Raw genomic sequence first — 18142 nt, forward strand, 5'->3', positions numbered from 1 at the left:
TAGGTCATAGCCACATAAATTGGGAAACCATTCATGCATTGGTCTCTTTGCTGGCAAAAGTTGCATGTTTTCCATTACCCAGCTTAGCCTGTGCAAACGATGCAAGAATTTTTCTCCCTGGCTTGATCAAATTCTGCATGCTTCCTTTTCTTCTTTCTACCTTGGAAAAATGTAGAGCTATTTGTCTATTCCCCATACAGATTTACGTATTCTAGCAGAGCTACTGCATCATTTCTGAGTCATTTATAGTTTGTTTTTCCTTTTTGTCCGAGAACAAGGGCTAATTTGCTGAAAGATAAATAGAAAAGCACTTGTCCTAGTATAGCTCTATCTGTTTTAAATTGTCTTATCTTTTGGCATAGCACACTAATCATTTTTTCAGTCCTTTGATTGATATTCACATAGCATCTTTCTTGACTGATGGTATTAAGGCCCAGATATAGAAAATCTTAAAAAAAAAACTAATTTGCAATCTTATTTTCCTTCTGCCAAAAGGAAGCCTACCTGTGGACAATAATTTCATATATTAACCAGACGTCAGGGCCTTGGAGGAAAATGCATACTATTGTGTTGAAAATTGACTAATCTCAAAAACTGATGAGCTTCAGTAGCTTATGACTACAGCTTTAACAATAAGAGAGAAGTTCTGGTAAGGGACAAGGGCAATTAAAACCAATCTGAAAGCATACCAATGGAATGGATTATAAAACAATGAAAGTAAAATGAAAATTACCTAAGGATACATTTATAAAAATTAGTGATTAAAGACTTGCTAAACGCTGTATTAATCATAATATTTAGAAGTGAAGAAAAAGGTATTCTGAACAAATGCAATTGCAAATAAACAAAATAACAGTTATTTACTTGAATGCATATTTTCTGTCTGATATATGTAATGTTCCACAGAACATACTATCAGAAACATTGATTTAATGGAAGAGAACATAGGACTAGGTATTGTGTCATAACAATATTTTGGAACTCAGTTAGTACTAATTTGCTGTGTAACACCACCACCTGTCCCTAGTATAGGAGTTGACCTAGAGAAGTGGTTCTTAAGATGTGGCTCCAGACCATCATCCCCATCATCATCATCCTTTGAAAACTTGTTAAAAATGCAAATTATTGGGTCCCATCTGGACCAACTGAAGTGGAAGATTTGGGAGTGGGGTCCAGCAATCTATATTTGAGCAAGACTTCTATCTTTAGATGCACACTAAAACCTGAGACCCAGTAAACTAGATTATCTGTAAAGTGTCCCTAACATCAGTATTTTCTGCTTAGGTAAGTTATTTCCCAAAATAGCTTAGCTCATGGTCAACTAGCTTCAGGTACTTTTCTAGGACCTAGGTAGATAAGAATATAACCATGACAATGACATGTGAGAAAGTGTCAGGAACTGAATATTGAGAAATTGGATATATTAGAGGAGGCTATTAAGACTTTAGACTTAGACAATGATTAGGAGGCATAAAAATGAGAGACATAGTCTCCCCCAAAATTCAAAGTTAAAAAAATTTAGAATAAAAATAACATATTATCAAAGTAATGGGGTCAATCACAGGCTTGAGATATTGGGACGTTAGAGCTGGGAAAAATCATCATAATTCATTTATGCCATTTATTTGTTCATACAAAATCTGAAGCACAGATAAGAGAAATAAATTGTCTCCAGTCAGCTTGTGAGAAAATAAAAACATGCTGAATCTTCATGTAGCAGGTGATTTAAAAATACTTGTTGAACTATATCAAAAGATTTGTGGAGTGGAGGTAAGACAAATTAGTTTCTCTATGTGCATGATTCTGTGCACTTCATTGAGCAATCTGGATGTAGCTTTAAAACATTCATGTAGGAATCCATTTACTATGTCACTGCCTAGAGACATTTTTGGAACTTCTAGGATTAGCTTTCAACTTAAAATTATCTGGAAATGAGTCATGTTCAATCTATTCCATCATATCTTGAATTCTCATTATACCATGAACCAGAAAGTTGGTTGCAGGTCTCTATACACAGCTGAATCTTACGTAACCTTGCTACAGCTGACAGCAGGTCTGGTCTCAATGCCTGAAAATGATATAAAATATAACAACAACAATAAATAAAACAGAACAAAAACAGTTTTCTAATACTTAGGAAGCATTACTATATGTAGCTCCCTTAATTTCTCATAAAAACATTGAAAGAGATAACATAGTTAACCTGTATCACTTTGCTGTGGGGGTAAAATATAATTTATAAATAAATTATCTTTTTGATGTTCAATCACTGAAGTGAACAGCATGCTTAGATACTGTATGATTTAATAAGGCTAAATAGACTCTGCTCATGAATACTAATTAAAGAAAAATCATTCAACATACATTTTGCACTTGCTATGTGTCTGGTCAAGGTGCCACACCTCAAGAATCTAAAGATGAATACGACAATATCCATGTCTGAAGGAATTCACAGTTTAAGGTATCAGGAAAACATAACCTGATGAAACTGCTTTTTGTGATGAAACTGCTTTTTCTTTTAACCTAAGCACATATAGAATTCATCAATTCATTTTAGTAACCAAGTCTATGATAATTCAATTGAGAATTTCTAAGGTAATATAAGTTATGAATAGTTACAATAATCACTGGATATTTTAAGCAAACCATAGTTAGGATCCAGGGCCAATAAATGTTTGAATATTTCTGATATTTCAGATAGGTAATTAATTATATTAATAGACTGTTTCATTTCTTTTTTTAAGTTTTTTTTTTTTATTTATTTGACACAGAGAGAGGGGGAGAGAGGGAAAGAGAAAGGACAAGCAGGGGGAGGAACAGGCTCATTTCTTTTTTAGAGAAAACTTATGACATAAATATTACCTGTATTTTGCATGTAAGAAAATGGAAAAGAGAAACCCTTCAGTGACTTTTCAAAGTCACACATCAAGTCAATGAGGGATCCAGGATTCAGAGCCAGGTCATATTCTGAGTTTAAAGTTTTTTCTAACTCAATTAGATCATTTTGGTTTTTAGGAAAAAAGAAAAAGAGGAATGGTAATGAAGGGAGAACAAGAGAGAGAGAGAGAAAGAGAGAGGAAGAAGAATGTAGACATGCAATCCTTCATACATAGGGGCAAGCAAGTTAGACAATTGGATAATCCAATAAATACACATCAACCTAGACATCACCACGTCTCAGAGAAACAGGAATTCTTAGCCAATATAGAGAATAAAACATGGAATATTTTTTTATTCTATTACTTTTTCAGCCTCAAGTCATCTAGGTTTTCTAAAATATATTTTATATATTATTTGATCTAATTTTAATAATATTTGTTTAAAAACATCATGCCACAGAGAGAAAGATATCCATGGAAAGTACTATGCACCACAATCCAGCGAACCAATTTTTAGAATCTAAATAAAGTTGGAATGTTATTAGTATAATTTACTATTGAGAAAGGATAGAATAATTTATCACTTGCACAGACTGGTTCCAAGTAATCATAATGATGAATTTTGTAACACTCCCTTGGACGAACTTTATTCTTTGTCAGTTCAAAGTTATTCTTCCCGTAATGCCCCTTTCCCTATAGAGAATCCCTAGGAGTTTACATAGAGAATCACAGCTTTACCCATAGGGAGAAGGAATAATAACGTTTTCCTTTTTCCAGGAAGAAGAAATGCAATTATTTTTAATTGCAGGAAGATGATACATTTTTGGAAGATTGGCATCTTTGCCACCCTTGCAATTAATGTTGTCACAGTCCATTATTGCTCTGAGATATCTTTGAGGAGCATGTCCCTCTGGCTTAAAAATTCTCTAAAGCTTCTTAGTATGGGATAGAATTTCTGCACATCTGGCACTTGCCCACCTCTTGCAATATCATACCCTTGCTCTTCTCCACATTTGCCCTGTATTCATTCTCTACTTAGTTTCAAAAACAAAAAGCTACTTGTTCTCATATCACTATAAATGTTGTATTGGTCATAGGATCTGGGACAGTTTTCACCCTTTTTTTTTTTTTTTTTTTGGCCTTGTAAATTTCTCCTTCAAAACCTAGGTCAACAATTGTAACCTTTGTTAAGTCTTCTTGCAGCAGCATGGATACTTAGTACTATGGTATCTTGCATCCACTGCTCTGTCATAGCACCTGCTATATTCCTTTTCCAGTATTTAGTCACTTGTCTAAGCTCCTCAGCTCAGGGACCATGCTGTAGTTTTCTCTATAGTCCTAGCATCCCATGCACAACTGGAAAACACATGCTGATGTCATGTGTTCTACAGAATAAAGGATTATATGAAACACAACAGGAAATAAGGAAAAACTGGCAGTTGTGAGGTTTTTTCCCCCCAATTATTGAGATGGAAACAAGAAAGTTATATCTAACGCTTAGGAAGCACTCACTATATGTCAAGTACTGTTCTAAGTGCTTTATATACACATATGAACACATTTAATCCTCACTCCAACTTCATAAGGAAAATACTATCATCCCTTTTTACAAATCAGAAAGCACACACATACACACAGGTTGAGTAACTTACTTACAATCACCCAGCTGGTGCACAGAAGCATGCTCTACACCAGGTCTTTAATTCAAACACCATCCTCAACTACCTCTCATAGGCCCTAGGAGAAAGATCTAGAAGTACTTCAGAAGTGTGCATTCACTTAGCAGCACTTGCTGTAGTAGGAGCTTTAGTTCACTAACGGGGCAATAGTGTTCTGTGACTAGATCAAAGGATAAAGGAGTATCTACACTCTGGTTCTCGATCTATTACCAATTATCAATAAAGCTAAGGTCTTCTATTTAGGACTTCTGTGACCTTTTTGGAACTTCCCAGGGCCTCAGTTTCTTCATTCCTGAAAGGGGAATAAGCATAGCTAGACCCAATTTCATGGCATCGGTTTGAGGGTGAAAATAGAAAATGCTCATGAAATGCTAAGCACAGAAGCTGCCATATCAAGGTAAAGTTAAAACTAAACAAAAACACCGGGCCTCCCTGTGCTGATTTCTGACAGCACTGCCACATTTGACTAGTCATCAGGCATCTGCTTGGCAACTACAGTGATAGAGAAAAGGAAAGATGCAGTAAACTGGAAAGAAATGGAAGGTGAGACACTGTACTCTATATTCTTGCAGGCATCTTTTTTTTAATGAAAAGTGGTAACTTGAGTATCAAAGTTGTGTGAGACAGTCATATGAGTAACCTGTAGACTCTCTACATTGTCTGTCTCTGAGGCTGTCTTTCAGATGTCGTATTAGCTCAGTACTTCACATCTTGTGACTCAATGTTGTGTGAGCACTTTATTCTGACCATCCATAATACATCTGAATTTGACCCTGATCTTAATTCCCGCTACTCCTGCAGAGAGACGATTCAAACACTAAGTTCTCGAGTCACAATCTTAGAGTCAGTCTCTAAGCTTTTGTTATTCTGTAGTTTTTTTTAACTCTCACCTATTTTCTTCAATGTTTTCCCCTATAAAAGTTTAGCCAAGCAAGAGATTTAAATTATGCACAACCTAGAGACAATGAAAATGAAAGAAAGCAGAAGACATTTCTCTCATATGCTGACCCTCTGTTCATTTGCAACAGGCCTTATGCTGGAATTATGCAGAACCATTTGTGTCTTTTTGCTTTTCAGTCCCTAAATGAAGGCTCCCAATTAAGATTCTCTCAGACAATTAGAGGAGAAAAGTATGTCTGAGGCCACCAAAATAAGGATATTGGTGGCCTTTCAACATTCCCTAAAAAGTACCAACCCATTCCCACAGCTTAGAGAAAAATTTTAAGCTGATCGTTTTACTACGTTTTGAGTTGTGTTGCCTGAGACAAAAATACTGAGACAGATTTAGAGAAACAGGTTTGTTTTTACACAGTCATACATCCAATCTTTAAGTTTAAGTAAGAGTTACTCAAAATCCCTAGACACTTCCCCACCCCACATTCTGTGTCTTCCTTCCCCATAGCAAACTGAAAATACAACTAAAAACAAATCAGATATTCATCAACCTAAAAAAGATCCCCAAAAAACAGCCACAGGGAGAAATATAATAATATATTTTTTAGAATCAACCCAGTATACAGCATTGACTATAAAATTCACTTGTCGTATGTTATCTTTATCTTTCTAGAATCCTGTAATTCATAACTAGTGTTTCTAGTTGCTTTTAAAAAAAAATTAATCTAAATACAAGCTGCCTCTTACTCAGATGATTTTATTTCAAACAAAAACAAAAACTCACAAAATTAATTTTACTTATTGGCAATATACCGTGATTTTTATTCTTTCATGGATAATTATAATTTATCCTTTCAATGCTTTTTTTTTTCTGTCCAGTTCTGATTATGTCTCAAGATGTCTTCTTAAATGCACTCCCAAATACAAAATGTCAGAGGTAAATAAGAGTCAAGTTTTGAATTTACTGCTCTAGCAATGATATACTGTCCCTGATAGAGGAGGCAGTTAGCCAGACATGAGCAAGGAACAGGACTGTTCCCTGACTGCTAAGAAGGGCCAAAAAAACAAGTTTCAGACATCTGGGAAAAAACCCAGGAACACACATGCTCTTCCCTATAACCACTGCCCTACAGTAACCTATAGCTTTATTGTAATACATTTACACTATGATTTTGACACCCCTTGGGGGGATGGTGCCATGACAGTTCTGATAAGGAACATATAGGGCCAAAAACTCCCCCTCCCGAGCTGTAGGCAGAAACCCTGAGATGACTGGAGGCAAACCCTGTCAGACCACCCTAGCTATGACCCATAACTCCTACAACTCTGAAAAGGGACAACAACGCTGACCCCAGGGCACTTGCCGCCTCTGGGCCTGCCTGCTCTTCCACAATGACAATGTACTTTCTCTTCACCTGCTATTAAACTCTTGCTTACTTGAGAGTTTGTCTCTGCATTCTTTGCTGAACTCAAGAACCGAGGCTGGTTTGGGGTGTGGGGACAGGACACACTGCTGACATCCCCAAATTTGCATAAAATCATATATTCATCAAACACACTAATCACATCAAGCCTTCCTAAAGCTATTTATCCTGTGATCTTGACTGAATATCAGGTCAAATGCTTGAAGGACTTATGATAAATGGCATAAGTCCAATTTTTTAGTACTTATGCAGATCTTCGAATAAAAAAATCATTTAAACAAGATAAAATTACCTATAAAATTTTTTTCATCAATGCTAAAATCTAGACAGAGCTGAGATCCTTTAAAATGCTGAAAATAATAAAATGTTTGCAAATAAAAACAAGAATATTGAAGAGATAGGTTAACTGCCTTGGGCCAATGATACAGTTTTTAATAAAAACTGAGAGAAGCCCAATAACCCAATAAATTTTTACTTCTAAGAACAAAAGTACCCATTTATACTGTAAAGGGTAACACAAATGTAGGCCAACAAGGACTGAAACCAACAAGAAGTAGGAATGTAGTTACAGAATACATACCTGAGCAAAGGTGTTTATCAGGTGTGATAATTATTCAAACATTCCAGAGAATAGGAGGGTTTCCTAAAGACTGATGATGAGGAAAAATGAACTTGTAAGTTTATCACCCACCCTACAACAAAATTTTATAATGGATTATTATACATAGCTTATCAAGATTTCAAAAAAAATGTGATTATTAGAAACCTATATAAGTTTATAAAGTTTACAAAACTTTCTTTTAAATGGATCACTTTGCTCAGGAGTTATTTTAAGAAATAGTAATTTCAGTGAAGATTTGATGAAGTCTCAACTGAGATCCTTAGCAATAGAATGAAAGCATGTAGAACAGAGAGTGCACAGTTAGATGGCTTTGTATTTCAAGCACAGATGACAATTAATGTGAATTATTACTTCAGTGCCAAATTAGAGGGAGTCTTCTGGCAAGTTGATAAATTCTGTCCTGTTCAACATCATAGATGCAAATGCAGAAGATAGAAGACTCATTTATTAAATTCATTGACGACACAGGACAGAGGGACTAATCAGGTCAGATCACAGATGCAAGACTTTAAAAGGTCTCAATACAAATGATCTAATAATGTGAAATTTAGTTAATTTAAAAAACTCAAGTGCTACTATGTGCAAGGGACAGTGGAACACACAAAGTGTTTGCCATCTTCTGTATCTTGTTTAAGAATTATGAGATAAAAATGTTAATTCTTGTGTACCATGCCGTAAATGCTGAATGAAAATAATCTCCAAGGGAGGTTACCAGGAAAGCTGTTATTTAAAAAAAAAGGGGGGGGGGGCACATCAGGCCATTTCTATCATTGTAAAGATTCTGGTAACACTGATCTATGTGAAATTGCTCTTAACCTCAAGAAGTTTACAGAGGAAAGGAGACACAACACACAAAACGTTCATACAAGTTTCATATACAGTAAATAGCTATATGCATGGGAAGTTACTCTTACTAGCCTCTTAGTCATAGAGGCTAGAAAATATAAAAAGGATTTTAAAAGTTGAAAAGTGATTTTTTTCAGAGATGTTAACAAAGGCAAGATTGTAATTGTTACTTAAGTCTTTTCTTTTCTTTCACCTCCATATCTTTTTAAGCAGTAAATGAGAGTGGCTAATGTGTCTTTGTAGGTAGGAGGGTATGTCTTTTTCATGTTCTTCTCAGTAGGTTTTGGGGTTTTTTTGTTTTTTTTGTTTGTTTTTTCAACCTAAAGCTGTAGTTGAAGGATGTACCCAAGTGAGCAGAAACCAAACGAGTAGTCCAAATGACCTGAGGCACATCAGTCACATTTTACTACAAATGTGAACTCTGTGGTGATCATAAGATGACCTGCATAATGAGGCCAGGTGGTCAGTGAAATCAGAAAAAAAGACAATGTGAGATTCTCATCCCTGTGGGCAAGAATGACACTCCCCTAGAGTCTTAAGATGGAGACACAGGCAAAACTGGTGGGTATGTAAGTTGGTGTGGCATTTCCTGGTTCTCCTTAGCTGAGTAACTTTATTTCTTAAGCCCTGAGCTAAAGACTTGGTACTTCCAGAGGTACCCTACATCAGATCCTTTGAATCAAAGAGAATATCCAGTTTACCACTTAGTAAACTGCTAAGAAAACTGTTAACACAAAATCTCCTCAAGTCAAGACAGTTACTAGGTTTTTGTTAATTGACCTGTTTATATGTTTTATATCCAATCACTGTAAAGCAAAATCCCTAGAATATGAAACAGCATTGGGCATTTTATTCTCCTTTTTGTACCGGAAATATTTTTCACAGACCTAGAACAAATAATCCTAAAATCTGTATGGAACCACAAAATATCCTGAGTGGCCAAAGCAATTGTGAAAAAGAAAAGCAAAGCTGGAGGCATCACAGTTCCAGGCTTCCAGCTCTATTACAAAGCTGTCATCATCAAGACAGTATGGTACTGGCGCAAAAACAGACACACAGATCAATGGAACAGAATAGAAAACCCAGAAATGGACCCACAACTATATGGTCAACTAATCTTCCACAAAGCAGAAAAGAATATCCAATGGGAACAAGTCTCTTCAATAAATGGTGCTGGGAAAACTGGACAGCAACATGCAGAACAATGAAACTGGACCACTTTCTTTCACCATCCACAAAAATAAATTAAAAATGCATAGGAGACTTAAATGTGAGATAGAAAACCATCAAAATCCTAGAGGAGAACACAGGCATCAACCTCTTTGACATTGGTCACATCAACTTATTAGTTATGTCTCCAGAGGAAAGGAAAACAAAAGCAAAAATAAACTATTGGGACTTCATCAAGATAAAAAGCTTCTGCATAGCAAAAGAAACAATCAACAAAACTAAAAGGCAGCCTACAAAATGGGAGAAATTTGCAAATGACCTATCTGATAAAGGGTTAGTATCCAAAATCTATAAAGAACTTCTCAAACTCAACACCCCAAAAACAAATAATCCAGTTAAGAAATGGGCAGAAGATATGAATAGACATTTTCCAAAGAAGACAGACAGATGGCTAACAGATATATGAAAAGATGTTCAACATCACTCATCATCAGGGAAATACAAATCAAAACCACAATGAGATACCATCTCACACTTGGCAGAAATGGCTAAAATTAACAACACAGGAAACAAAAGATGTTGGCAAGGATGTGGAGAAAGGGGAACCCTCTTACACTGTTGGTGGGAATGCAAACTGGTGCAGCCACTCTGGAAAACAGCATGGAGGTTACTCAAAAAGTAAAAAATATCTACCCTACGACCCAGCAACTGCATTACTAGAATTTACCCAAAGGTTACAAAAATACTATTTTCAAGGGACACATGCACCCCAATGTTTATAGCGCCATTGTCGACAATAGTCAAAATATGGAAGAGCCCAAATGTCCATTGATAGATGAATAAAGAAGATGGTATCCATGGTATATATACAATGGAATATTACTCAGCCATAAAAAAGAATGAAATTTTTCCATTTGCAACAATGCACATGGAGCTAGTATATTATGCTAAGTGAAAAAAGTCAGAGAAAGACAAATACCATATGATTTCACCCATATGTGGAATTTAAGAAACAAAACAAACTGAGGGTTGCTGGAGGGGAGGTGGGAAGGGGAATGGGCTAAATGGGTGATGGGGATTAAGGAGGGTACCTGTGATGAGCACTGGGTGTTATATGTAAATGATGTATCACTAAATTCTATCCCTGAAACTAATATTACACTATATGTTAACTAACTAGAATTTAAATAAAAACTTAAAGCAAAAAAATAAATAAATAGAACTATTTTTTTAAAAAAGGAAATATTGGTTCTTTTTTTCATTGTTGTTACACAGGACAACAGTAAGGGATTCCAAAAAACAGCGAGAATAGTGGGGGATAAAAACAAAACAAAACAAAACAAAACAAAAAAACTTGAGTTATTATGAGGAATTAGGGACCAGAAACTTTCAGCTTAAAATTAAAGAAAATCATGAATATATGATATAGTCACTGTTGATAAGTATTTGAAAAGTAACATGAAAAAATGGTCTAACAATCTTTGTGGTCACAGTATGCCACAACTAAGTTGTTCTAAATGACATATTTTATTTAGAATGATTAGGCACTATCCTACTACTTGAGTATTCAATAAGACAATTTATAATCACTTCAAGAATGCTTTACTTTGGATTACTGTATACATAGAAGAGTGGGATGGTTTCCCAAATTATGACTTCTAGTTAAATAATAATGATGATATGGCAAATGTTATTATAAAAGGAAATATATAAATATATTCACAAATAAAGAGTACCTTGGAAAACAAGCTTAGAAAATAAGAGAGGGGCACCTGGGTGGCTCAGTTGTTAAGCGTCTGCCTTTGGCTCAGGTCATGATCTCAGGGTCCTGGGATCGAGCCCCACATCGGGCTCCCTGCTCAGCAGGAATCCTGCTTCTCCTTCTCCCACTCCCCTGCTTGTGTTCCCTCTCTCGCTGTCTCTCTGTCAAATAAATAAAATCTTAAAAAAAAAAAAAAAAAGAAAAGAGGAGAGTTTATATTGCCACACCTGCTCACTCACAGCTTCAACTGACACATAGTAGGCAGATGATAAGTATCCTTTAAAAAAAGATGGGAAGAAACTGAGGAATAGGTCCCTCTGAAAAGTGTGCCAGCTGCCTGACCCTGAAGGCATATACTTGAAGCCAGCGGCACTGAGATGTCCTCAGTTTCTGAAGCAAATGAGGAAGGTCCAAAAATATCCTGCTTCTTAAACAGGTTGATTTTTTTTTTTTAACCTGGTGTGATTTATGCAGAGAATCTGTAACATATTCCAGTTCATCAAAAGTCTAATTTACATACATTTAAAGGACATTGTAGAAAATAATTAACCAAATGCATCACAATTCAGACAGTGAATGTTGACTGGGGATTTTTAGATCCTTAAATGGAAAACTAGGAGGTTAAATAAGTACACTGGATTGGTAGGGAAAAAAGAAAAAGGAAAGAAGAAAGGATGGAGGGAGGGAAAGAGAGAGACTGGGAGGGAGAGAAATGGGAAGTTGCTTTTTTTGCAATGCTTCATATCCTAAAGTCATGCAAAATAAAGGGTTTTTTATTCCTTTTTTCCCTATATTTTATGAGTGAAAAATTGTGTTGCTTGCCAGCCATTCTCTTGAAATATATTAAAATGATTATAGTACTGTATGCATCTAGTAACACATCTCATTGAGTTCTAGCTTAGAGACTTAGAAGGAGAGGAACATTTGGCTTGTGAAAATCAAACTAAATTTGGGGCACCTGGGTGGCTCAGTCGTTGGGCATCTGCCTTCAGCTCAGGTCATGATCCCAGGGTCCTGGGATCGAGCCCCCCATCGGGCTCCCTGCTCCATGGGAAGCCTGCTTCTCCCTCTCCCACTCCCCCTGCTTGTGTTCCCTCTCTCACTATCTCTCTCTGTCAAATAAATAAATAAAATCTTTAAAACAAGAAAATCAAACTAAATTCCAATCAAGATTGTACTCCCCATCACTGATACACTTGAGAAAAATTTCAAGTGAAAGTTCATAGATGAATGATAAACTTTTTATTAATTTTCATGAACACCTAACATTCAGTGGGAACTTTCTAAAGGTTTGAATATTCAAGATTACTAACCTGTTATATTAAAACTATTTTAATGAGCTTTTTATGTTTCCTCACAATGACATAGAAGCTGGCCCTTAATAAACAGTGGCCCGTAATACTGGCCCATAATAAATAATGATTTTATTATACCTAATTCCACTTCAAGGAATAAGACATATAAACTTCTTTTTACCATTTAGGTCTCAAACAAGTGGAGCATTATATAATATCTTCTTGAGATTAAATCAGGAATTATTAATTTCTGTTTGTATTCATACTTCAAGCTATCAACTTATTTGGAAGAAAAACTTTCAAAACAACATCTTTCTGCTAATTTTTTTAAATGCACACAGAGAGTTATAGTTTATACTGGCTGTGCTCACATAAATGCCTACAGTTGAGGAAGAGCATGGATAAGACAGAGCTGCCTGGAAGGAGACGGCATTCAAGATCTAGAAAACAAATCTATACACTTGACGCTGGCTAAAATGTTCTCTAAATAGTGCCATTATAAAATAGTGAATAAAAGAATTAACCAAATTACCTGCCATTCAACTTCTCAAATTTGTTTTTCTTTTTGATCAGAGTAAAATGTAATTAAAACAAGTCCATGTTTAACTAGATCTCCTCCACCTGCTCTCAATTCTTCTAAATTGGAAATAACCACCTGGAATAACCATGTCCTTCATGTGCACAGTACCTTCACACTTGCTGTATATATTTAGAGAATCCCATTCCCAAAGGCATGCATGCCCTCAGCCACAACCCTTTCAAAGGGCTGTTTCCAGCCAATAGATATGCCTCCTATACCAATGTCAATGCTGATCTGCAGTACAGAAACAGAGAGCTATACTGAAAAGAAGTAAGTAAATAAGGCATGGGCTGTTGTAGTCTTGGTAATTGATTACACAGAGTCTTAAAAAAGCATGGGAAGGGAAAATAAGGCATAGGAATTGATACCTAATAACTCTATTTTGATATAGGACAAAGACATACCTTTATTTGAATATTTTATTTTTCACAGATCTATAAATATTCCCTCAACTACAAACATAACTAAGCATACCAAACTACTTTTATATATAAACTAGTCCAAATACAATATAAATACCCTGGAAAACATGTAATTTTTTTTTGCTTTTTTATGAATTATATACATATGTATACATATATATATATTCATACCTTAATATGTGTAACATGTATCAAATATTAAGTTCATTAAAAATAACATAAACATATTTTTTAAATGAATACACATAAGAAAATATCTGAGGTGAAAGAAGTCATATCAGGTTAGAAAAATGATGCATTAAGTTATAAAATTTGTACTTGTAACTATAAAATTGATTTGAAAAGCAGAAGATATCATGAAAGGAAGCTTTCACAAAACCAACACCCCTTTGCAATGTAACAGAAAATTAGCAATGTTTTGTCCATCAACTTGGAAGGTTCAGCTAAAAATACCAAAATTACTCTTCATTACCACTAAGTGGCTCACTCTCTATATGTATGCCTGAGCAGACACACCACCTTGGCCCCATAAGGTTGTAGGCAGTAAGATTCTCACTAGAGTACAGGTAGTAGAAAAATGATCACTTCAAAGCAAACATAATGTTTTGAACAAGGGAACACTTGACCTACTCCTCCATCAGTTCTCATCAGAATTGTCTTTCCAGAGACAGGATAATAGGAAGAGTTGGTCTTAGACCAGAGATGTTTAGAAAGCCAGACGGAAACCCATCTAATAAACATTCTGCAGACATGCCCAGTCTCATGTACTTTCAAATGCATTCGTAATGTGAGAAAGATACCCGGTGGGGAGAGGGGGGAGTGAGAGAGAGAAAAGAAAACACCACCTTAGATATTCAAACAACAACAAATCACATTATTTACTTTTGACTGAATTTGGAATTAGAATGGAAGAAAAGTTAAGGATTAGGGAAATAAAAATAAACCAGCAAAGAAGGGAAAGTTAACATGGAGAGGAAGTTCACTTTCCTAGATTTGCAAGATGGCTCTTAGCAAACAGTTCCTCCACCAAACTGCATTTTAACAGAGGGAATATAATAGGGCAGTAGCCACAGAAGCTTGTAACACCATCCAATGTATTGCTATAAAAAGCTTTACCATCTGGATCGTAATTCTCCTCAATATTGAAACTGTAGAGCATTTTCTTCTCGTCATTCTAATTTACAGCTATCACTCAGTGCAGCCCTGAAGGGTGCATACAATATGCCATTGTTAGAGCTAGTGTATAATCCAAGGCAATTTGGGGAAAATCAGCTTGTAAGTATAACTGCATGGTTTTCTTGGTATTCAGCACCTGTTTGCATTTTGTGAAAGCTTATAAATTTTGCTTGAATTTTTTTTTCTTCTCTTCCTTTTGCCTTGGTCAAAATAGGTCTGTAAAAGTTGTTGTGCATGTGTAAAAATGTTTGTGGACTGCACCATCAACCTTATCCCATTGATGCCTAAAACCTGAAATGTTTGTGATCTAACAGTACTGAACATTAACCTGCTTCTTTGATTTAACCCATTGTATTCATTTTTTGCTTTTATTTTTAAAAATCCCCTAAATCACCAATTCACCAAGCTACCTGAGAAAGGCTATCAGATATAGAGGAGGAAAAAAAGTGTTTCAAAATTAAGAAGGCTGGTGACTAGAAGCCAGCATGGTGACAGAGGAGTCATCACCTCTGGCTTCAAATAAAATGAAATTGATTCCCTCTAGCAAAGACAGCTCTGACTGGCGATCCATAATGTGGAAGTAACTGCCTAACTTTTCATCTGCCTCACAAATCTAGATTAGGGAGAAGGTAGAGTAAGGGGGAACAAGAATGAAATAGCTAGCTCAACAACTGAATTAAATTACCTCTCACCTCCACAAAATGCTTGGTTAAGATCACATCTTGGGATGTCTTATGTTGCTTGCTGAATTGGTAATTACTGACAAAAGAAACACAAATAGAGAGAGTATTCTCTCCCTCTCCAAAATTCCATTCCAAGTACACACCATGTACCCAACATGGGGGGAAAAGAAGAGTTATGTGTCCTCTATCTCCCTGGCTGTTTCTGATCTCCTAATTTTACTAGGAGCAATATCAGTTCCTTAGACTAAGCCATCAGCTGCCACAGCACCAGGCTTATTCCAAGTTTGAATATGAATCAAACTGTGGAGTAGCAAAAAGTAAAGTTGTGCTTTCTTGGTATCGTTACTGTATAGCAAACTGTAGAATCTATTTGCCAAATTACTTTAATACCAGGCAATGTAGAAACCCTAGATATTAAGGGAGCCAAAAGCAATGACAGAAAACATATGTTAAGTATTTGTCATGGACTAAAAGTCTTTGCTGAGCACTGCAGAAGAATCTTTTGCGTTCAACATTAAAGACATGTAAAGAAAGCAACTCTTCTTTCTTTCCTCTACCTTCCAAAGAGTCAGCAAATAGCCTCACACGCATGGTCTTTTTGCTTAAGGGGTTCCTAGAGTTATCAGAGGAGAAGGTACCTGGCTGGCCAAGCTTGAAAATTCTTGATCCCAGGCGATGCTTTGACTTTCAAGCATAAACCTAGATCTGCCTAAAGTCATGTGCCAAGTTCCCACATCAGAACTGAGGTCATCCACATCAAGACACATATGCCATCAAGATATACTGTAGCTTAGAGGCACTTTCCAGAAGGATAATGAAAAGGGACATCAAGTTTCACAAGTGCAGCACAGTATAAAGTGCTATCTGCAAAAGTCCCCAAAACCGACATTGCCTGATTAATTTGCTGCTTACCATGAACTCCTATAAGACCTCACTTTAGCACTCAGTGGTAATTCAGAGATACCATGAACCTGACTTACATATAGGATGCATGTCTTCTAAAGAATATTTCCTTATGCTCATTTCAACCCAACTTGTTAAATTATGACTAAACTGTCTCATAAAACTCCCTGTGAGATAATGTGCAAGTAATGACTAAAATGAATATTAAGAGATGGAAATGTTCAAAAAGTTGTTGAAATTTTTCTCTATTAATTTTTTTAAAATTAGAATTTTGGATAGGAAAATGCCTACAGTCAAGAAATGTTTGTGCTAATAACAAATGCAGATTAACATCACTAAGACAAGTAAACTCAAATCAATAAATCAGTTTTGTTTGGAGTTTCACAAAGATAAATCTGTTAATAAGAAAGAAAGAACCCCCTTAAATGCAATCCTAGAACCTAGCTCATTTGAGAAGAGATCCCCTCCAATTAATTCTTTACCATGTTAAATAATCAGTTTACCCACCTTACCACAATAGATAGACTTATCTCAACCCCAAACTTCTCCTCTTCAAATCCACATTATCCAGATACGTACAAGAGCTCAAAAAGATGAAAAGACATTTGCTTCCCGGCTTTCTCTGACAAATACAGCAATTTGCATGAATATTAAACTTCTGTGATTCAGCAACTTTCCTCCTGTCTATTTATCACTGAATGTTAAATGCTGAGGAAGAGTTTGAATCACTTGGCTTTTATTTTAGAAGACCGAGGTATGTTTTCCCCAGCCAAAGAAGAGAATATTTAAAGGACTTCAAATTACACATGCAGAGTTGCATAACAATTGTCACTAACTCGAAAGGTTGGAACCACACATTCGCTAAATGTGGAGTTGCCTATGAATCACAAACTGGAGCTGAGTTTCATATTTGCAGAATATTTATAAGGGTGAGAGGAGAGAGAAGTAGAGTTACCATCTGTGTCGAAACTTTAATCAGAAAAAAAAAAAAAAAAAAATCACTGCTGAACTACCAAACCCTTAGCAGTCTGCATCGGAGAGTGAAGTCTTTGTCAGGTAAAGTGAATGCCGTGATACCTAACACAAGAAATTGCAAGCGCCTACCTGAAAGTGGACTGAGAGGGAGCTGGCACGCGGGAGGAGAGCGAGGAGGCAGCAGTCTCGCCTTCCTCACGGAGCAACCTCCTCCCCAGGCTGACCGGCGTTTGGAAGAGGGTGCCTTGCTAGGGCTGGGGAAGCAGCCCGGGAAGAAGTAGCTGTCTGCCAATAGCTGTGTTACCGGCTCCCTCGGAAACTGGGCTCCTCCAGCAAATCAGCGGGTGCCGCTGGTACCTCAGCCTGGAAAGCTGGGGCTGCAGTTGCTAATGCCGCCTCACTTGAGGGGAAAGCGCTGCTGTGTGCGTGTGTGCGTGCGTGTGTGTGTGTGTGTGTGCACTAACTGCTGGCTCCAGGCTGAGCCGATGTGTTCTGCATACTCAAAATGCTCATGCAGGGAGGAGGTTCCTCCACACAGACCCCTGCGTCCCCGCTGAGGAATCAGTCCACTGACCTTGCTGCTGGGGATTCTGGCTGTGCAACTCGCTCATCAATAGATTTAACAATCAATCAAATAAAGGAGATGGGATCAGCCTTAGATAAAGACAACTGCTTCTTTCATAAACACAAGAAAAAAAAAGATTACTCAACATTTTATAACTAGAATTGATTTTTTTTCCCCCTTTAAACCCCTATACCTTGAGCACAAAGTCTAATTGATGAATCCCTAAGTTAAAACTTTTCAGGTTGTTTTCCTAGGCAGGATAGGACC

The 18142-nt window shown here is 36.4% G+C and overlaps 1 long non-coding RNA gene across 1 annotated transcript in view; it reads right to left on the reverse strand.

Moving 5' to 3' along the window:
• The window catches only part of LOC116625175, a 434562-nt gene extending 416801 nt beyond the window's left edge, over positions 1-17761 (reverse strand). The window contains exon 1 of the long non-coding RNA XR_004298022.1: positions 16843-17761. This is a non-coding gene — a long non-coding RNA (uncharacterized LOC116625175). The remainder of the gene's footprint in view (positions 1-16842) is intronic.
• Positions 17762-18142: the final 381 nt, after the last annotated feature.

The sequence above is a fragment of the Phoca vitulina genome, unplaced genomic scaffold (assembly GCF_004348235.1).
Source record: "Phoca vitulina isolate PV1807 unplaced genomic scaffold, GSC_HSeal_1.0 scaffold74, whole genome shotgun sequence".
In the NCBI taxonomy this organism is placed as follows: Eukaryota; Metazoa; Chordata; class Mammalia; order Carnivora; family Phocidae; genus Phoca; species Phoca vitulina.